General features: G+C 38.2%; 1 protein-coding gene across 1 annotated transcript in view; it reads right to left on the bottom strand.

Annotated features, from left to right (window-relative positions):
• Positions 1 to 22,542, bottom strand: part of agbl4 (AGBL carboxypeptidase 4) — a 690,087-nt gene that overhangs the window by 294,324 nt on the left and 373,221 nt on the right. The gene's annotated exons all lie outside the window — the stretch shown is intronic.

Raw genomic sequence — 22,542 nt, forward strand, 5'->3', positions numbered from 1 at the left:
GACATGTCCATCCTGGGCCTCCTGCAGTGCCACAACGATGCCACCCGAAGGTTGCAGGAACAGCAACTCATATTCCGCTTGGGAACCCTGCAGCCCAATGGTATCAATGTGGATTTCACAAGTTTCAAAATCTCCCCTCCCCCCACCACATCCCAAAACCAGTCCAACTCGTCCCTGCCTCCCTAACCTGTTCTTCCTCCCACCTATCCCCTCCTCCCACCTCAAGCCGCACCCCCATCTCCTACCGACCAACCTCATCCCGCCCCCTTGACCTGTCCGTCCTCCCTGGACTGACCTATCCCCTTCCTAACTCCCTACCTACACTCACCTTTACTGGCTCCATCCCCACCTCTTCGACCTGTTTGTTTCCTCTCCACCTATCCTCTCCTCTATCCCTCTTCTATCCGCCTCCCACTCTCTCCCTATTTATTTCAAAACCCCCTTCCCCTCCCCCTTTTCTGATGAAGGGTCTAGGCCCGAAACGTCAGCCTCTCTGCTCCTATGATGCTGCTTGGCCTGCTGTGTTCATCCAGCTCTGCACCTTGTTGTCTCAACTTTTTGACCTTTTGATTACTAATATGTAATGTGAAATCTGCATTACTAGTCCAATGACATTACCATTATGATCTGGCAAATGGAGTATAATGTGACAAAATGTGAAATTGCCTATTTTGGCAAGAATGAAAAACAGCACATTATCTAAATGATGAGCGATTGCAGCAATCTAAGGTGTAGAGGGATCTGGCCATGCTATTGAATAAATTTCAAAAGGCTATCATGCAGGTATAGCATGTAATTAGGAAAACTAATAGAATATTATCATTTAGTGCAAGGGGAATTACATTCAAAAGTAGAATCATAGTATCCCCACGGTGTGGAAACAGGCCATTCATCCCACCAACTCCACACTGACCCTCTGAACAGCATCCCACCCAGATCCAACCCCTACCCTATTCCTGCACTTCCCATGGCTAATCCATCTAGCCCGCACATCCCTGGACACAATGGGTAATTTAGCATGGCCAATCCATCTAATCTGCATATCTTTGGACTGTGGAAGGAAACTGGACCACCCAGAGGAAACCTACCAAGACACAGAGAGAATGTGCAAACTCCACATAACAATCACCTGTGGGTGGAATCAAACCCTGGTCCCTGGTGCTATGAGGCAGCAGTGCTAACCACTGGTCTACCATGCCACTCTCTATTTTGGCAAGAAGCATGGAAAGCAACATATTATCTATCAAAGTAGAGAAGTTATGCTTCAGCTAGAGAGGATACTGGTGAGACCACATCAGGAGTACTGTGTCCAGCATCAGTCATCTTATTTAAAGAGGATATAAATAGATTTGAAGCAAGCAGGTTTATCAGAATAACACCTGGTACGGATGGATTGTCTTCTTGGGAGAGAATGGACAGATTAGGCATGTATCTGTTGGAGTTTAGAAGACTAAGAGATAACTTAATTGAAAAACGTAAGATCTGATTGGTTTTAACAAGGTAAATATGGAGAGGATATTTCCTTTCATTGGAGAATCTAGAACTGGGGATCACTTTTAAAAAAGGATGAGAAGTATCTTTAAGTACTCATAGCTTTAAAATATAAGACTTACTTCACAGGTGGAAGTTGCATGATATATGTTATGGATATCTTATGGATTGTTGTTCACCATGGAGCTTAAGCCAAGTTTAATTTTCAACTAAAAACTTACATGCAAAAAGAATCAAAGCCATTTCAGAATCTAATGAATAATCATTTTCAATATTACTACAGGGATATAGTAGTTGAGCAAGTTAAATACTTTATTTATCTGGGACTAGAAATAAAAAATCTTTAGCTGTAATTAACCATTACTAATGTATCCTAAATATCCAATATGAAACATTAAGAGTTTGTCAGGAGACCCAAACTCATGGTGCATCATATTTCATGGATGTGAGATCAGCATCTAATTTTCTGCCACATGGTTCAAATGCAAACCATTGAAATGGGAATTAACACTATCTTCTATAGTCTCCAAGCAAGACCTGAACACAAGCTAAATTCAGATAGAAATTAGCTTTCAAATAAAGATTGTTGAAAATGATGGATCTGGAAGTTATGGTATCTTTATCACACTGCGAGTAGCAGGATGCACTTAATGCCCAAAGTCCCAGAATATGACAAACAAAAGGATCTCATGAGCACTTGAAAGAGTCATAACAGTCTACCATAAGAACACCTCAGTGAAGCATTCCAGTGTGTTAAAAAAAACACTTCAGTGTTTGTAAGACTTCCTGTAATTCATAAAACCACAATATTGTTTGAAATCTTTGTACACAATAATCTCATCATAACTGATGATCTTGTTATGTTAGGTGAGGTGAATATTAATTTTGGTATTTTGGCAGGTGCTGTTAATGTCAGGTGTATGGATTAGGATCCTTGTTGGGTATATTGATGAAGGGGAGCTTATCTTTTTTAGCTAACAAGGTGTAGAGCTGGATGAACACAGAGGAGCAGGAAAGCTGACGTTTCGGGTCTGGACCAAACTTCAGAAATGGGGGAGGGGTAGGGGACTCTGAAATAAATAGAGAGAGGGGGAGGCGATGATGGAAGGTGTATAGAAGCCAGTCTCACCTCCTTGACCTGTCCGTCTTCCCTCCCACCTACCCGCCCCTCCCTTCCCACTGAGCAACCCCCATCCCAACTCCCTATCTAAATTCACCTTTACTGGCTTCCACTATGTTGTCCATATTGCTGTGTAAAGATCCATAACATGCAGAAAGCTGTTATCATTAGGAATATTCTGGACTGTACTGCAGGAAATTAAACCTTTTCTGATAGGTATGTATGAGGATTTCAACAGTCTATATAATGACGTTTTGAACTGGCACTTGGATCTAATTTTACGGAGCTCTGCAACTGAGATTAACATTGATTTCTGGGACTGGGTAATTAATATTTTAGCCAAGTAAGCAGGAATCAAGTCTTGTTCTCATATAACTAATCCTCAATGTGTTGAGCAGAGGATTGTAGTGGTAATATGGAAGGTTCACGCAATATAAAAGCAGCATGGCATTACGCAAAGTTGTACAAGGCCCTATAGATCATCACAGGATAAAAGTTCTTGTTAATTTAATTCATTTCCATTGAGAAGGGGTAAGTTTACAAGGTGGGGCCTTAACTGTACATCTTGTGGAAAAGTTTACAGTAACTGATAGTAACTTCTGAATTGCATTTTTCTGTACATATGTGGACTCCAGATATTGCTGTCAGTTTCTGTGAAGTAATAATGGCGACCTTTGACAGTTTTACTACCATTACCATGGTAAACTCTGGGCCCATTGCATATCTTACTTTTGTACAGTTTTATTTTGCATGAAAAATATTTAAAACTTTTCAAATTGAATATCAGCACGCACAGTGTCAGTCTCTACAATGTAGATATTCCTGTCATAAATAATTGGTTGTAAAAAATTTTAAACAAATGGCCATGCAAAGTTTGTTATAATGTGGTTCAAAGTTGAACCATGAGTTCTTAGAACACCATGGATAAAATCCCATCAAGAATTAGCATCTGAATAGATGTTAAAAGATTCCTTCCTATCGTTATTCTAATTATATTCTTTTCACAGAATCTGCATTTTTAATCTCTACACTTCATTAATAGCAGCTCTGCAACTATTCCAGTTATACTTTCAAAAGAACATGTCGATCAATTACGCAGCGTTACATTTTCTACTTTGTTGCAAAAGCAAGCAATTTTGGATACACATGGATGACCAAATGAGAGAATGTAGTTATGAATACAGCAATAATGGTAATTATTATTATAAATGCAAAAACATTCTAATAATTGCAATACCAGTTAGATACAGTTAATCTCATTAAATTTGATCCTGTAATACCCATTACACAGTTATAGATATTTTCTAATCAATCTGTTCAGACATGTTATTACACACTCTGGAACAGGAGGGATTTGAACCTGAACTTTCTGGTTCATTATCACTACACCACAAGATCCCTCACTCATTACAGTTATACACATACCACTGAATGAACAATGTGGTAGTTTAAACTTAACCCAATAAATGGGAAATTAATGGGGCTGGATACATTTGTTTTCCATCCCACTAATTCTGCCTTCCATTGATGGCTAGTTAAGTTAAAATTACCGGCAAATCTTAAAATGTAAATGATGTCAAAAATCCATACCAATCATACTTTCTATTTGTCTAAAAACATGAAATATAAATAATAAATAATATCAATAAATATGAATGTGTGTTCAAAAAATAAGAATCAAGAAAATAACACATTATTAGTGTCATACATTTAAAATATGAGAATTTTGACCATTGAAATGTAATGTTAAAAATTGATATAGGCCACTTTTGGGTTAAAAGATACCTACCTAATCATGTGCTAGGCAAGGTTGCTAAATCTGCCTATGGTCCTCATCACAAATTATATAGGCAGATTGTCAGCACTATTGCTACAGTTGACAACTGAAACATCAGCCTCGAAAGCTCCTTGCTTTTCTGAAACTGCAGCGGAGATTATAAGACCGATAACTTTATTCTTACATCATTCTTTGCAAAACCGAGTACTTTATAAATCTCAGCAATCACCACCTTTCCCTCCCCAGAGTGCTTGCATTTTTCATCATTCACTGAGACATAACTGGCACTGCTTTCAAATGTTTCTAATTGCAATTTTTTAACTTTGTATAATATGATTTCACCCTATATCTATGACACTGATGTGCACATCCTCAAACTACTGTATCTCACAAAGTGACCACAGACATTCTTCCTCTTTCCTGTAGGTAAAGTCAGTAGGAGGAGGCAGCGTATTCATTCCGGTCCTCTCCCCACTTGGGAAGCAAATCATTCAGCTGATGAAGATGGGTCCTGTCAAGGTCATCAGGAGTGACCATGGTGGAGAATACACGCTAGGTTCTTGCCTATCTTATAAAATATCCTTTTTCACTGAAATCTCACACCCCACACACCACCAATGTAAAAATGAAACTACTTCCAGAAGTCATTCATTTGAGTATGCTTATCCTTCATATTGAAACCTAAGATGTAACCCATAATTCAGAAAGAACACATTTCTAGCATAAGAAACTGCTTATAGAAATTAGCATGCAAGTGTTTATGAGGTCCCTGGTGCACTACGTTAATGGAGAATTGAATCTATTTAAATTGCTTGCACACTAAAATCTGCACAGACCAAATTTGGCACAGTTAAAGTCAGAAAATAGCAAATATTTATTTAATTTAAAATTCTTAAAAGATGTAAGCTTGCTTAATTCAAGTATTAATCTCCTTCATATTTCAAAAATTGCATGTTGTATCTTTTCAAATCTTGAAGTGTTAATGTGAATAGCAAATGAACAGAAAAGATGCTACTAAATCTGAGTTCTATTTGCAGATTAGGTTGATTACAAATACCTATAAATATTGGATGTGCCTATTATATAGATATCACCATGCTTTTAGTGGCAGGATCACTCTTAGAAAGCAATTAGCAATAGTTAATAGTGATTGTTCTGAGTGTACAATTAGTATATTATTATTTGAGGCAATATTACTTTCAAACATAAATTACAATGAGAATCCTTGGTTCCCAATCTAAAGCATGTAAAACAAATTATTTTTTGGCTTTTGATTTTACTTCTTTAGAATGAAAGCTTAAAAACATCAATCGGCATGTATCTCAAATAAGCTTTCATCATTTTTTATCATTTTTTCATGGATTAAAACACAAAATATTTGCAATTCTCACCTTGGTACTCTGCACATAAATTAATTCAGAAATAACTAACATCCCCCTTTGTATCTGGTACTTAATGTAAAAAAGAAACTGTTTAATCTGCACATCTTGTCTGTATAAATGTATAGTATGAAAGCTGAAGTTCTGTTAAAAAAAAACAGTTTTCTTGCAAGTTCTAGCCAGGGCAATGAACAAATTGCAGCACAGATTCTTTCGTGATTCTTCCTGTTAATCATGCTACAGAAGCGACAACCTAATTAATGGATCACTCTCAATTCAGTCAAACTTAAAGATCAAATTCCCACCAGGAACAATAGAGAATATGGATATCTTAACAGGGCAAAAAGCTGCACAACCCATCAGTTAGACCATTATCAGATGCAAACCTTCAATCAAGTTCCTAAATATAATTGCCAGACCTTTGATTGTTCAGGAGGCCGTTGTGTCATTATGATAAATCGTCCTCTAAGCTCATAAAGCTGCACATTAACCAGTCACTTGTGATATTTGCCATTTTGGACATGTCAAACCCACAAATATGAAATTACTAAAGTGTTGAATCAAATGAATACATAAAAAAATTAAAATGTATCTTTACAGTTTACTGACATTTGCTTGTTGTTAGTGAGAATACAGAGATTTTGTTTTGCTCAAATTGCTACTGCTGATTACCATTTGCTTTTAAGTCCAATACAATGGCATTTCAAATGAGTCTCATTAAGTACTTCAGTACTAGCTGTTAAATCAGGAATAGATTTGCTTCAGTATAAATTGTCACTTATAGTATAGATAATCACTTAGCCAAATGTGACAAAAAAATAAGTTTTTTTGTGACAATGAGGGTGAATTATAATATCATATATTTACTTTAACTTATTAGTATACATGATAGCCCCAGTGACAACAACTTGTAATTATATAATGCTACTCAAGAAGTGTTTCAAGAAATTGGAGGGCATAGAGAATCAGGTGGAGAAAAGTTATAGAATATAATTAGAAGTGCAGTGACAGAAGGTGGTATAGGAGTGGGGGGAGCAGAAATGAGGAATATCAAAGCAGAGTGATTAAGGATGAAAATTCTACAATATAGGAACATAATAATTAAAAATTGTGCCATTGCTGATAGAACAGAGAGATGGGTTACAAAGTAGGTTAGAATCAAAAGAGTAAAGGGGGTAACTGAGAACTTAGGGATGGAGAAAATTTCAAAGATCAGCTGAAGTAAGGTTGGCAAGATCAAAAATTGAGAATGTTGAACTTGATATTCTGCCAAATAAGTGCTGGATAGTGACCATCTCCAAAAACTGAGAGTATCTAATCATCACCCCTTGAATTCAATAGCATTAATTTGTTTGAATTCCGCCACTATCAACATCTTGCAGGTTATGATTGACCAGAAGCTGAACTTGACCAATTATATAAGCTCTATGACTACAAAAGCAGGCTGGGAATTCTAAAGAAGGTTCCTCATCTCTTGACTCCTCAAAGCCTATCCTTCATTTTCAAGGCATAAGTCAAGGGTGTGACGGAATACACTATATCTGCCCCTGAGTGCAGCTCCAACAACACCAAGAAGCTCAGCACCATCCAGGATAAAGCAACCTGTTTAATTGTCTCCCCATCTCGTATATTCAACATTTATTCCCTCTATCACCAACCATGTAGCATCATCTAAGCATGTGGCCTATACCATCTTTAAGGACAATGACTGCAGATACCTGGGATCAATACCACCTGCAAGTTCCCTTTCAAGCGTACACAACATCCTGATTTTAAATTATATCACTGTTACTTCACATTTGTTGGGTTAAAACCTTGCAAATTTTATGGGTGTATCTAACCAGATACATTTCAGCATTTCAAGACTGAAGCTCACCACCTCTTTCTTAAGGGTAATCAGGGATTGATAACATATGCTGCCCTAGCCTACAATGCCCACATCCCATGAATGAAAAAAGTGTTTTGTAATAAATGCACTTTTCAGAAACAGTAAAGTAGATTCTTTTCTTCCTTTGTTAAAATGATCAGCTTCACTGAAGTCATAAATTGGAACAAAGCCTTTCAAATACTCTTTTGCAAACACCAGCAATCATTGTTAACTTAGATGGTAACATCTTGTGCTTCAGTACTTAATCCCTACAAATGAAACAGCAGTAAAACGATACACAATTGTATTGATTACACTAATGGCCTATTAGCAAAATTGACTTACTCCCAAATGAGCGCCAATATTTTACTGAAGGACAAAGGATCTAATGCAATGTGGAACTTTTTTTAATCAGTCAACTGCAAATGACTAATTGCGTCTTCATTGTGTCAGGGCTGAATTGTATATTTTATATTTTTGATATTCCATTAAACTGTCAATGTTAATAAATGACTTTACCAACAAAAAATATCATCATTTCCCTTACAATGAGTTTTTACATTCTCTCTATTTGATTACTATTGTTACAATTCTGTTAGGGACCATTAAAGAAGCAATCGAGCTTGACACAATTAGCCAACAGAACTATGCCACAAGATTTCACATTACGAACATAAGAACAAGCAAAATAGAAGTAGAAGTGGAACATTTAAGCCTTTGAGCCTACTTTGTTTGTGTTTCAAATTCCACATTCCTATCTATCCCCAATAACCCTTATAGCCTTGTCTGACAAGGAATTACCTACTTTTGTTGTAAAAAGTATTCAATGATGTCATCTTCACTGCATTCTGAGGCAGAGAGTTACAAAGTTGCACAATCCTCTGAGAGGAAAATGTTCTCCGTATCTCTGTCTTGGAAGGCAACCCTCATTTTATAATAGTGGACCTTGTGGAAATCCTTTCCACACTTATCTTGTCGAGACCATTCAGGATTTTATACACTTTGGTCAATTGAATTAAATTAGGTTCATTGTCATGTACTCACATGAGTACAGTGAAAAGTTTACAAGTTGCCGCTTACAGCGTCATCTTAGGTGCAAATGTGCCTAGGTACAGAATCTTGGTACAAAGCAGAAAAATAAAGAAAACAAATTTTAAAAAAGTGAAACATTACAGTCCTTCTTATTAAAAAGCAGAAAAACAAAGAAACCTATTTAACTGTTCAATACCACAGTCCATAAGTGACCACCCATGCTTGGTTCACACTCCTCACAAGGACTCGACTTTCCCTCCTCCAGGCTCAATCCCTCCTCTGCCAGCTGTCTGCTCTTGCCACCTTGCAGCTTGTTCTGCCTCCTGCTGCCACCCCGGGCTGCCTGCTCCCGCTCTCGCTGCCAGCCACCCCGGGCTGCCTGCTCCCGCTTCGCAAGTCACCCTTCACTCTTCTAAATTCCACTGGAAACACAGTCTGTCCAACCTATCCTCATAAAGCAACCCACTCATCAAGGTATCACTCTAGTAAATCTCCTATGAACCATTTTCAATGTATTTACATTCTTTTTTTAAATATGCACAATAAAAATGCAAATAGTATTCAAGATGTGGACTTAATGAATTGAACGATAACATTTTTATCTTTATCTTCAATTCCTCTCATTATAAAACATAGCATTCCATTAGGTTTCACGATTTTTGTCACACACCAGAACACTTAAATCCCTCCCTACCTTGAAATCTTGTAGTTGTTCTCCATTTAAGTAATGTTCTGCTTTCTTTTATTACTCTTCTCCGAACAACTTCACATTTTCCCATGTTATATTGTATCTGCAGATTTTTGCCTACTCAGTCAACCTGCTTATATTCATATGCAGCTTCTTTACGTCTTCTTCACAACACACCTTCCTGCCTATCTTGGTGTCATCTGTGAATCTAGCTACAATGCCTTCATTTCCTTTATCGAAGTTACTGTAAATTGATGTCAATCCCCTGTTGCTGACACCTGGGAGTGTCTTAACTCTGATTTCATGAATTAATCCTGTCACATTACACTATACAAAATCTAATGTAAACTGTCCCTTGGTTGGTTGCAAAATGTGCTGTTCTATGAACCTACTCAAATGCATTCTATGAAATCCTCATCTAGGCTATGCTGCCAATCTAAGTTTTCCAGTTTATACATAGATTAAAGTCATCCATGATTGTGCCTATCCCTTTATCACAAGCACCCAGTATCTCTTGTTGTATACTTTGCCGCACAACAAGTGATCAGACTCAAAGTGACAATCCACTATATGCAACGAGGGCCAATTCCTTATCATCCTGAAGCCACATCTCCGAAATGGCAACTGATTTACTCTAATGTGCAACATCAATTAATTTACTTTGTTATGAATGTTATGAACACCGTAAATATGTCATTACCATCCTGATATGCTGTGTTCTGTCCAATTTTAGAAGGTATTGAGGAAATGTAATAGATACTGAGGAACTGGGGAACAGGAACAGTTATCGGAGGAGAAGAATGAGGACATTGACTTGGAGGAAGGTCTCCTTGTGGATGAGAGAGCTCAGCTGCATTGGGCCCTACAAGGCAGACAGGGCCTGACTGACACCTAGGTGCCTTCCCAAGGGTCTCTTTTAGGATAGACAAGGAATGGGAGATGGACATAAGGCTAGGGCAGGCAGAGTACCACCAGCTCCTGCAAAAGATAGGGATAGGTGAATGCAGAGGCAAGGTAATATCCTTCTCTCTTTCAAGTAAAGGATGGGCCTCTTATTTGGAACCCGCCCCTCATCTCCAGTGCCACATCAAAAAACCTGTGCGCCCATTTCCTCAATTCCTCCGAATAAACACCTCAAAGGCTAAAGCCATTGTCCTTAGACCCCACAACAAATTTAATTCTTCCCTTTGGTGTCAGGTTGCACCAAGCTGTTTACAAATACACCATCCTATTTTACCCTTACCTGAGTCACTGATCCCATGCCTCTCGAACACTAAAACATTAAGATTGCCCACTCGCACCTCTATACACAGCATCACTCTTTTCAACGACTACTTATCAAATTCTGCTGAACATGTTACTATGCAATTGTTAGCCCTAGATACACCATTTCAATGCTCTCACGAATAGCCTCCCCACACTGTGCTCCCTCTATAAATTTTCACTTAACCAAAATATTGTTGCTACATCCAAACTCAGATAAAGTCATCCCTCCATGGCCTTATCACTTCCTATCTCCAAAATCACTTCCAGCATAATAGCCCTCCAAGATCTCTGTACTACTCTAAAGCTAGCTTGTCACACATCCCCAGTTTTCATTACATCAGTCATGCCTTCAGTTGCCTTAGCACTAAGTTCTGGAATTTCCTTTCGATACTGCTTCACACTGTCGTCTCTTCCTTCTCCTTTAAAGCACTCCTTGATGTCCATCTTGTTGACCAAGTTTTCAATCACCTATGCTCACATGTTTTGTGACTCACTGTAATGTGAGAAGGCTTTGGTGGTAATGCCAGTATTCATTTCCCATCACCAATTACCCTTCACAAGATATCATAAAATATTGTCTCCTGTTCCTGAAGTATTCCCAGTGTGCTGTAAGGAACTGTGTTCCAGGATTTTGCCTCAAGAATAATGAAAGAATGCCAATCTATTTCCGAGTTAGAAAGGATGTGACTTACAGGGGAAATTGCAGATCTTGGTACTCTCATGCACACGTATCCTTGTTCTTCTAGGTGGGAGAGGTCGTTGGTTTGGGAAGTGCTGTTGAAGATGCTCTGGTAAGTTGCCACGCTGCATTTTGTGACTGATATACACAGCAACCTTGGTGCACCAATTGTGGAACAAGTGAAAGTTGAGCCAGTGGATGGAGTGACAATCAACTTTTTTTTAATTCTGGTCATATCAACTTCTTGAATATTATTGCAGTTGCACTCATCCAAGCTAATGGAACATATTGCACTCCTGCCTTACATGTGCTGAAAGGAGTTGAGGTGTCAGAAAGTAAATCACATGCACAAAATATCCAGCCTGTCCTGCTCTTGTAAGCACATCATTTTTATGGCTTGTCCAGTTACATTTCTTGTCAATGGTATCCTTCAAAATGCTCATGATGGGTGATTTGGTGATGGTGTGGAGATATATAAATGTGTATTAATTTCATTTATTTTTGAGTTTGGAGTTTGAACTAGTGGCATTGCCTTTGGTCTATGTGCACGAGGATCTTTAATGATTAACTTGTTAGTATTTTGGAGCCACAATTTTCTTTGCACCAGTATCAGACAAAGAGGGTTCCTGGAGTGATAATGGAAATTTTTTTTGCAATGTGAAACTTGTGCGATCAGAAAGAGAAAACACTGAAAAGCATTTGCTTGCTTTCAGTTCAGAAGAGTCAGGAATTGCGTCTTTTTTTTGCTTAGAGGAAAAGCTCATAGCTTAGAAAGGTCTTGGTTTCATTTTGTAAGAGTCCTGGTTGAAGTTACATGTAAGATTTACCTCAAGAAAAGAGTTAGTTCGGAATATCCAGGAAATAGGTTACTTTGGTGTAAGGATTTTCATTTGAAATCCCAAACCAGAAGCATTTGCTTGGAATGCAGAAGGATTTGTTAGAAGCTGAGAAAATCTAAGTATGGTTATGTGAATAATCAAGGAAGAGGCTAATGGGAATTAAAAGAAACAGTTAAGTCAAGCTTACAGACACGATAGAGAAGGGAGATCTCTCAGGTATCTGGGTATTGTAAAGTGATGGTGGTGAGATAGTTGAGATTGTAGTTCTACCTTCTGTTGTGTTTCAAAATCTTTCAACTTGTGTTACATGTAAATAGTCTGGATACCCTATTTTATATTCATTTTTTTATGTAATAAACTTCTGTTTTATTATTAAAACAATGTGCAGCATTGCTTGCTTGTATTTCAGTGAAAAACCATCCTGCAATTAAAAAATCAAGTTAAATTTCAGTCTGGGATCTGACTTTTTCAATAACATCATCAGTTGAGATTGTAATAGTACTGCCATTGGATATCAAGGGGAAATGGTTACGCTGTCTCTTGGAGGTGGAAATTGCTTGACACTGCCATGATATGTATGTTATTTACCACTTATCAGCCCAAGCTTGAATACTGTTCAAATCTTGCTGAATGTAGGCATGGACCACTTCAAACCAGAGGTGTGGAAAAGTAAACTCAACACTGTATAAATCATCAGTGAATATTTCCATTTCTGACCTTACGATGGAGAGAATATCATTGTTAAAGCAGCTGAAGATAGTGGAGTCTAAAACATTACCCTGAGGAATTTCCAAAGTAACGTCCTCAGGCTGAGATGTTTGGGCTTTGATAATCAAACCATCTTCTCTGTGCTCAATACCGTTCCAACTAGCGGAGAGCTTTCCACTGTTTTCAAATGCTTTCTTGATGGGAAGGATAAAACACTAATTCCTTTATAACTGTGTCTTTGGACACATGCATACACACAAAAAACAGAGATAACTGGAAAGTCAGTTCAGTGGTCTTTGTTTCCAAATTCTAATGTTAAGGTGATCTACTTCAGCTAGCCTTCTTTATGATGCATGTTATTGAGATACAACAGTGTGTATATTCCTGTACTCTTTTCATCTTGCCGAGTTTGATAGTAATAGAAACAGGTAATATTTTGGAAGGATAACCATGGAGTGGGGCTTTAGAGCAGAGCTTTGAATCACCTACATCCCCAAATCCTTTTGAAACTGAGTGACAAATCACAGGAAACTCTAATCTTTAGTCTAATGGCTAAATTTTCACTAAACCCACCTGCTCAAATAAGGAGTAGAGGAGGTGGGGGAAAGTGATGGTGGAGAACAATATCAGGTTGTGAGCATGTCTATCAGAGAAGCAAGGTTTGTCATGGTTGATTAACACAGGCACAGCTTTAGTGCTCCAGCTCAATGTTTCTTGGCCAATTACACAGTGTGAGTACAATGATGATAGAAACAGGTTAATGAAAGGATTTTAATTAAGGGGATCACAGACTGGCTGCATTCCACATAGATTCCAGAAAGCAAAAGAATGGTCATGAGAAGATGAAATGCCACCCATACACCCCACCCCAATGCCCCCTACTCCAATTCTCTGACTTCCCTGCAGGTCCTGCTGTGGAAGTGGCCACAGAAATGTGTTGTTTCCTTTGGCTGGGAGGGACAGACCAGCTTCCTAAAGTATGCTGGTGTGGCTGAAGTGGTGAACAAAATTCAGGAGCTGGAGTATAGTGCCTCAAACAGGGATTCCATGCAGGAAGAGATTTAGAGATATCGTGAGGGCAGGAATGGTTGATGGCATCCCATTTTCAGATGCCAAAACCGCTAATGCTGCCTTCCCCAGCTTTCTTCTTACACCACTCTTCTGCCAACACAACTCACAGCTCCACTCATTGCTCAATCTCAAAGCATTCCATCTGAACATCACTCACCTTCATCTTAATACCATCTCACACCTTTCACTTACAGTCACTCTCCAGAAATGTTGTCACTTCATCCTTTCCACACAATTCATTCCCCACAGTCACGACTTTTCTCTCCCTGCTGCAGAAGACAACACAGAACTCTAAGGTGAGGGAGAAAAATAGATGGTCTTCCTCCTTTGATAGTCACCTTGATTCAACAAGAGAAAGCCTTAGAAATTGGCATTATGGCAGTGTGCGTTGCCATCAAGAGCAGAAAGATGAGTGCCTCCTAGATGCCTCACAACAGAATTAGAAATCACACGGCTCCATATTACATAACAATCACTCATACTGATTTGCTGTCACCACAAAATGAAATGTGAACGTGTGTACAATGATGAACTCTTTGAACCGTTTTCCTATGTTAGTTTTAATTCATACATTTCATTGCCCACAAGTATTTCAAGCATGGTACAAGCTGGAGCAAAAGAAGTTCTCAAATGGGATCAGCACCATGAGGGAGCATCATCACATGACTCACATGTAGTATCCACCAGTGCAGATATACACATATTGATGGATACTCCAAGAATGGAAGCAAGGTTGTTACCTGGTTAGGTCTATATCAAAAGTGAGTAGGAGCAGCTATTGGAGAGAGAGAGATAGGAATACCGAGACCCCAAAAGAAAAATGATAGAATACGTTTTGAATAAAAATGATAGTTGGTTTCCTGATTAGGTTTGAGTGTGAAATTAAGATTAGGTTAATTCCTGATTCTGATTTATGTGCACTGCTGTCAGGATATATTGCATTTACTCAGGTTTATGCAGGTTCATCACTCTGCCTATTGATCCTCATTGACATATCCCAAATACAGCTCCTTTTTATTCACTACAACCGACACATCTACAATTGAAGATTACAGAAACATAAAATGGTTCAATTTTCCATGTTGATATTTTTCAAAATAAAACATGTTAAAAAAAACATTTTTCTGAAGAAGGGTCCTGACCCAAAACGTCAACTTTCTTGCTCCACTGATGCTGCCTGGCCTGCTGTGCTCATCCAGCTCCACGCTGTGTTATATCAAATTCAGGGCTAGTCCAGGGTCATGAAGCACTAAGACTAGAAATATAGAATAGAATCCAAAAGAAAGAGAACTACAGAAAGTTGAATTTGAATGAGAACGAGAAATTTTAAAATTTGAATCAGAAGGAGGAGAAAGGAAAGACAAATTGCAATGTGAAAAATTACATTAGTATTAGGGAGAAATTAGAAAGAGAAGAAGAGTAAGGAAACAGAAAGGGAATATAAGAGAGAAAAGTTAAACTACTGTGTATCGGAAGGGAATGGTAAGAATAGTCTAAAGCCAACACCTTGTAATTTTAAAAAGAAAACCAAAGAACTGTGGATGCTGGAAATCAGAAACAAAAACAGAAATTTCTGGAAAAAACTCAGCAGGTCTGGCAGCATTTGAGAGAGAAAGCAGAATTAACATTTCAGGTCCAGTGGTCTTTCTTCAGAACTGATTGCAACTGGGAAAAGGTTGGCATATATGCTAAAGAAGGGGTTGGGGAGGGGGAAGGAGTAAACCATAGGTGGAGATGGAGCCCAGACAGAGAGAAAAATAGAGTCAATAAATGTGGAGCTGGAAAAGCACAGCAAGTCAGACAGCATCCGAGGAGCAGGGAAGTCAATGTTTTGGGACAAAACCCTTCATCAGGACTGCTGTCTGACCTGCTGTGCTTTTCCAGCTCCACATTTACTGACTGTAGCTTCCAGCATCTGCAGTCCTCAGTGTCTCCAATCCAGAAAAATAGTCGGGCAGGCAAAGGAATGGTTAAAGGTCAGCCTGGGAGAATGAATCGCTGCTAATGGGGACTATTAGGAGCTGATAATGGGATAATTGTGGCAGTAGCCCATGTGATGACAAGGCCTAGTGTATGGGGTTGGGTTAAGGACATGGAAGAAGGTGTTCAAGCCCTAAAATTGTTGAACTTGATATTGAGTCTAAAAGGCTGCAGGGTTCCCAAGTGGAAAATGAGGTGTTGTTCTTCCAGCTTGTGCGGAGCTTCGTTCGAACTCTGTAGCAAGCCCAGGACAGAGATGTAGGAGACCGCTACATTGGGGAAACAAAGTGCAGAATGGTCAACTGCTTTGCAGAACACCTACGTTCTGTCAACAAAGTGACCTTGAACCTCCAGTTGCCTGCCATTTCAATGCACCATTGTGTGCCGACATTAAAGAGAGGTGACTGGTGGCAAATTTAACCTGAGGGTCATAACAACTAAAGCAAGGAGTGTGTTTGAGAAGACAGGACTTTCATGGTGATGTCAGCTGGTCCAGGAATTGACTCTGCATTGTTGACATCAGTCTGAATCACAAACTGGCAATTAAGCCAACTGAGCTACTTAACACCAGAAAGCTTTCGTCATTACAGCCAAGGTTAAAGAATGACCTACAATGGTTCTGATGATAATGAAGGGTATGTGGGGTAAATCGAAACATTCCCTCCAATGATTATTGAATCAATAAGGGGGTACACAATTTAAATAATTACTAGAAGAACAAAAGAGAAAATGTCAGAGAAAAACAAAAATCTGTTATTGAAGCAAAGGCTATCATACTTTTAAAAATGCATGCTCCAGCAACATGACTATTATCAGATATAAGGGATAAGCAGCAAACAGGAGAAGAGTCATGTGAAGAAAAGTACTGCACAGACTTCATGGAATAAATGGTTTGTATTTGTGTGGTACCATTCAATTATTCTGCTGTATCATCAGTGGCAGAACCTGTTTTCAGAATTCTTTCAAAATTCCATTGTCTCGCTTCAACTTTCCTCACATGAAAATAATACTTTCACATTGCCATGAATCAATTGCCCTACTATTTTCCTAATTTCTGCTCAACGTCTGCAACACCATACTGCAACCCCAACAAACCCTGCAATCCAATGAAATATCTGGTCAATTCATCATATAATTATTGAAGTTCCTGATACAACTTGAAATGATTAATATTAAAGTTATATTTAGTACAAAGAAACAAATCTAGAAAGGAACTTCATAATTTTGAGTAGGTTATTTCCATGAAATTTAGGTACTTAATGTACAGCATCATGCAACTTCACATAAATTTGCTATATGTACATCACACAAATGCTATCACAATCACCACATTTAAATTGTTACTTTCAAATCAGGTTTCTACCCATTAGTACATAAATAATCTCCTCTGAGGCTAAGAGCTTTTCCATTTTCATTATTTTGATATTGCTAAACACATTTTCATGAATATAAAACATTCAGGATATGAAAAGAGAAGAATAAATTGTTTTGTGTTTTTGCTTCACCTTTTGGTCTCCAGAGAAGCACTGATATGAAATATCATGTGTTTAAATCTTTTTGTTGTATCTGTAATCAGCAGGCACAAGAAAATGAGCTAATACATACAGCAGTAAAGATGGAACTAAACAGCAACTATCTCAAGACATTATTTTACTACAAACAATTTCAGTATTTTTGGGAATCATTCAATTGATTCTAACTCCAGCAGTTAATTGTCAGATTCCTGCAGCAGGATAAAAATCCTTTGCTATGAACAGAGCTAGTCATCAACATGCTCAGGTATTAACATTACATTCTGGGCAATTTGACAATTCTCAGTTCCTTGCTTATTACTCTGAGGAATGAAGTATCATATTTTAAAGAAGCATAAAGTTCTAAAATACCTTATCACCTATTAATCAATTATCAACATAGTAGTAGCTGACTCTACTGTGTAAGATTGTAGGAAATAGATACGTCAAATCATGAAGTTTAAAATCCTAACAGCCTTTCACTGGGGTGCACTTTGGCACCAGCTGCTTTCAATGCAACACATAAAGCTTGCCCTCTTTAGAAACGTAGCTGCATGGTTATCCCTATGGCTGCCAAAATCCCTAATTGGACCACGCAAGGTCATTACAATTAAAATGCATACCACTCTAAAACAAGCAAGCACTGAAGTGCTACATAGGATTTGTGTCACCAAGACACATTTTCCGTGTTTCATGTAAAAAGCTTGGTACCCAATTTGCAAGTAAAGTAATTTAAGAACTTTTGACATTGCAGAGTCTGAAAATAACCATGGCAGATTTTTAGAGGTGATTTGGTGAGTTGCGGGATTTTTTAGAGTGATGCCATTGGGAAGTGTTACAAATATGAAATTTGTAAGTTTTTGATCTCAGAACACATCAACTTAAAGTAACATGAAGTTGTGAAGAAGTTAACGTGAGCTGCCTATGTGTTTACAATAGGTTACAATCGGAACAATGAGGCACAAATTGATCTAAGAAGAAGGTGCAGGATGTTTACACATGTAAACAATGACTGTGTTGTCACTGGATAAACATTTAGCCTTCAGGCTACAGGAAGATGTGAGGAAAACTGGACTTTAAAAACAGTTACTTTAAACTTTCCTTTTAATTCTAATATAGAAAAGAGTTGGGTTTAGAAGATGGTTTATCATCTAGATACAAGGCCTATATGATTCATATTACCACAGAGATGCGATTTGAAAGGGGAGCAGGCAATAAAAATATTTTGTACTTTATAAGGTTTTGCTAAGATATCACTGAATCTAACTGCTTCAAAGTCAGTCTGGAAGAATCTGAGAGTGTTGGGAAACATTGAAGAAAACAAATTTATGAGGATTTAAATGAGTTCCAACAACACTCAAGGAGCTTGATACTTTCCAGGCCATGGTAGCTCAGTTGCTCAGTATGGTAACCACCATATTAAACAATAATAATTCCTACAAGGCCCATGGGGACTCAATAATTAATCTTCCTGTGGAGCTTATTAAGTATTTTGGTGGTGGGAAAGTTGCTAATTTGTGTGTGATAGCACTTCTGGGTATAGAAAACAAAATAAAACAGGCCGAGTTAGGAAATATCTAAATGTAAAGCAGACCCAGGTGGTTAATAGTTTTTAAAAATCACAATGATTTGAAGGTGGGAAAGTCATTCATTTGTGTGTGATGACACTTCTGGATATCAAAGGAAAAACAGACCCAGGGAAAGGGCTCTTGTAGTACAGTAGTAATGTGGACTCAGGTTCAAGTCTCACCTGCTTTAGAGTTGTCTAATAACATCTCTGAGCAGGTTAATTAGAAAATATCCATACAGCAGACCCAAAATTCTGTGCCAGGGTGCTGAGAGGTTAAGGTGATGGACTGGTAATCCATTGTGTTCCACATGCATGAGTTTGAATTCCACTGTCGTTGCTAAATGCACATTTACCCATTTGAAGAAAACTGAAGCTTTGAAGGGCGAGTTGGCAATGGTGAATTGGAAACCTACATTAAAGAAAGGTAAGACAGTGGACAGGCAATGTCTGTCTTCACAGAAGAAATGTTAAAATCCAACCACAAATAATAGAATCTAGAGATTAGTGCAAATGAAGGCCTGAAACATATCAGTACTGGTAAAAAAAAGTATTAGAGAAATTTATGGGACTTGAAGTAGATAAATTCCCTGGTCTTGGTGGCCTAAGCACAGATCATTGAAGAGATAATAATTTGGTGATTATCTTTCAAAAGACTCAAGAATGTCCCAGAAGATTGGAAGGTGCTAAGTATAACATTAAATGTGGATGTAAGAGAGAGAGAGAAGGCAGACAAGAAAAGACCTTTTACTCTAACATCAATTATAAGGAAAATGACAGAATTTAAATCCGAGGATGCAATAATAGGACTCTTAGAAAATAATGTCAGGGTCAACTTGAATTCATGGAAGAGAAATTATGTTTGACAGAATTTTGGGAGCTTTTTTTAGGATGTAACTGTGCAAATTGATAAGGGGAAAATCAGTGGATGTTCTTGGTAAATAAAATTAGTTCATAATTATGAACATGGATTGAGAACTATTTAATGGATAAAAAACAGAGTAGAGTAAAGGTCATTTTCAGGTTAGCAACTCCTGGCCAGGTGTGGTGGTTTCTTTGCCCAGCATGGCAGACTCCTGGCCAGGTGTGGTGGTCTCTTTGCCCAGCGTGGCAGACTCCTGGCCAGGTGTGGTGGTCTCTTTGTTCAGCGTGGCAGACTCCTGGCCAGGTGTGGTGGTCTCTTTGCCCAGCGTGGCAGACTCTTGGCCAGGTGTGGTGGTCTCTTTGCTCAGCATGGCAGACTCCTGGCCCGTCTTTTGGTGACCATAAGAGAAAACATGAACTGGAATCAAAGCAGACTGAAAGCACAATGGAGAGAGTAATGAAAAGGAAGGGGAAAGAAAGGGAAAGAGAACTAGTAATTACCAAGCTTGAATTGGAAAATGACGAAAAGAAAATGAAAACTAAATGGATTTTTAAAAAGCTTTTACTCCAATTTTAGAAATCAGCCATGACCTGATCATATTAAAGCTTAGAATAAAGATGAGCTAGTGGCTCAGAGAATGCTTTTGATTCCAAAAAGCAGCAGTCAAGTAAACCTTCGGGATAAGTGGAGCATCATGAATTGGCATCGAGGTTATAGGGTGCTATGAGGGTGGGTAGAGAGGCATAGAATGGCAAGAAGGTTATGAAAGGTCATGGTGGATGGTGCATGAGGGGAGAGGCATGTAAGGGCTGAGGGTTCTTGGGTCTCAAAGTCCATATTCTAACTGGAACATGGAGGTGGCTAACCAGTCCATCTCAGGCCAGTATGCTTTGAAAGTGCACTGTTTCCAGGGGTGGTGGTCCCAACTACAGTATGCGCACAAACCCTGCCACTTCCTACCACCCTATCTAAAAATTAAAATCATGTGGACCAGGGCAGTTTTCCCTGACTGAGTTTCAGGGTCACAACATTTCCAGATTCTGTACACCTGTCTCTGGAGCAAACTTTTGAGACTGAATGATCGTTACCCTAAAGTTGACAGAAGTCTTGTGGCCAGAGTTCTCTCCAAACAATCCCAAGCACTAAAATTCAATGTCCAAATTATTTAAATTGGCTGTAGAGACTCATTCAGAAGTCTCCCTGCTCAGAATACATGAATGCAGATATTGCTGCTGTTTACAGATGTTGCTGATGGTTCCCAGATTTTCTCAGGAAGTGCATTGAAATCTGTTGCTGCCATCTATCTCGGATCCTCCAAGATGGTTTGTGGTATCTCCACATAGATGTAGCATTCATTCAACATTTTTACTAGAATAGGTGTCCAATGGCCAGTTTACTCGTTTTCTCCACCATTGCCACTGCCATTTTAAGCAACCGCAGATTAAATACTTGTTCCTATAACATGCCACCGACATGGCTCCAAATAAATTTACAGCATAGTTTGCACCTCAATGTCACAGCAGGTGGAACTCCCGCCTCACCATATTTCCAATGATGCAACACCCTAATTGCAGTGCATGGATATCTGATTATACAAAAGTTCAACCTTACACAATATTGTGTAGCCTCACTGTACAAAACAGCTTCTTACATAACAAAACATAATCTGTAATATTTCCTGCAATATCTTACAATTTAAAATTTCAGGAAAAATAATTCATTATCATCTAAAGAAAAATAGGAAAACATTTGCTGCTTTGCTATAGATGTTAACTGGTATTCTTAGTTCCATTAATACCTGCACAATAAATAATTGATACATATAATTTTTTTAGCACAAGTTGTGGGCAGCAAAAGAAGGACAAAATTGCACAAATTCCAGTAAATTGACTGTGAATATGTTGTGAGGAATTAGTAAATTAGTAGAGGCACAATTTTTAGAAGTACTACCTAAACTGAATCCAAAAAATTCAATTTGGACATTCTACAAAATAACTCAAATTCAGCCAATTATGTCTCCTCAGTTTTGTTTTTAGTTCTAATATTTACATGTAATCTGTACTATAAACAAGAACTATGATTTAATTAATCCAAAAACAATTAATTGAACAGAAAATAACAGCTAAAATTATTTAAATGCAGAAGTTAGTATATCAAGTCAGGAGAGAATAGTTTCAGGGTTTAAATTTCAAAACATTCAGCAAATATATTGATTTATCAGGTAAAAACTGAAAGAACTGTGGATGCAGTAAATCAGGAACAAAAACAAATTGCTGGAAAAGCCCAGCAGGTCTGGCAGCATCTGTTCTGAGGAAGAGTCACCAGACCCGAAATATTAACTCTGTTTTTTCCTCCACAGATGCTGCTAGACCTGCTGGGCTTTTCCAGTAACTTTGATTTATCAGGTATTTACTCAACTGAAATTTATCAGATTACTAGGAATGTCTTTTATCGTATTAATAAAGCATGGTGTTAAAACATGGAGTTTTATAACACATTGCCTGTGGTTTGTCCACAGTATGAAGTAAAGAAAAAACTCATTCCCCTCCAGGCATAACATCAGACAGAATAAAATCAACCCAACAATGCTGGGACTAAAGGTCCAGATGGGCAGCTCCAAAGATATATAACTGCTCAGGGCTAAGCTACTTACAATATAACTGTCACCTGCTGCAATGTAAAATTTGTCAGGGGAACAGTTT

This window comes from Rhincodon typus, chromosome 10 (assembly GCF_021869965.1).
Source record: "Rhincodon typus isolate 14 chromosome 10, sRhiTyp1.1, whole genome shotgun sequence".
In the NCBI taxonomy this organism is placed as follows: Eukaryota; Metazoa; Chordata; class Chondrichthyes; order Orectolobiformes; family Rhincodontidae; genus Rhincodon; species Rhincodon typus.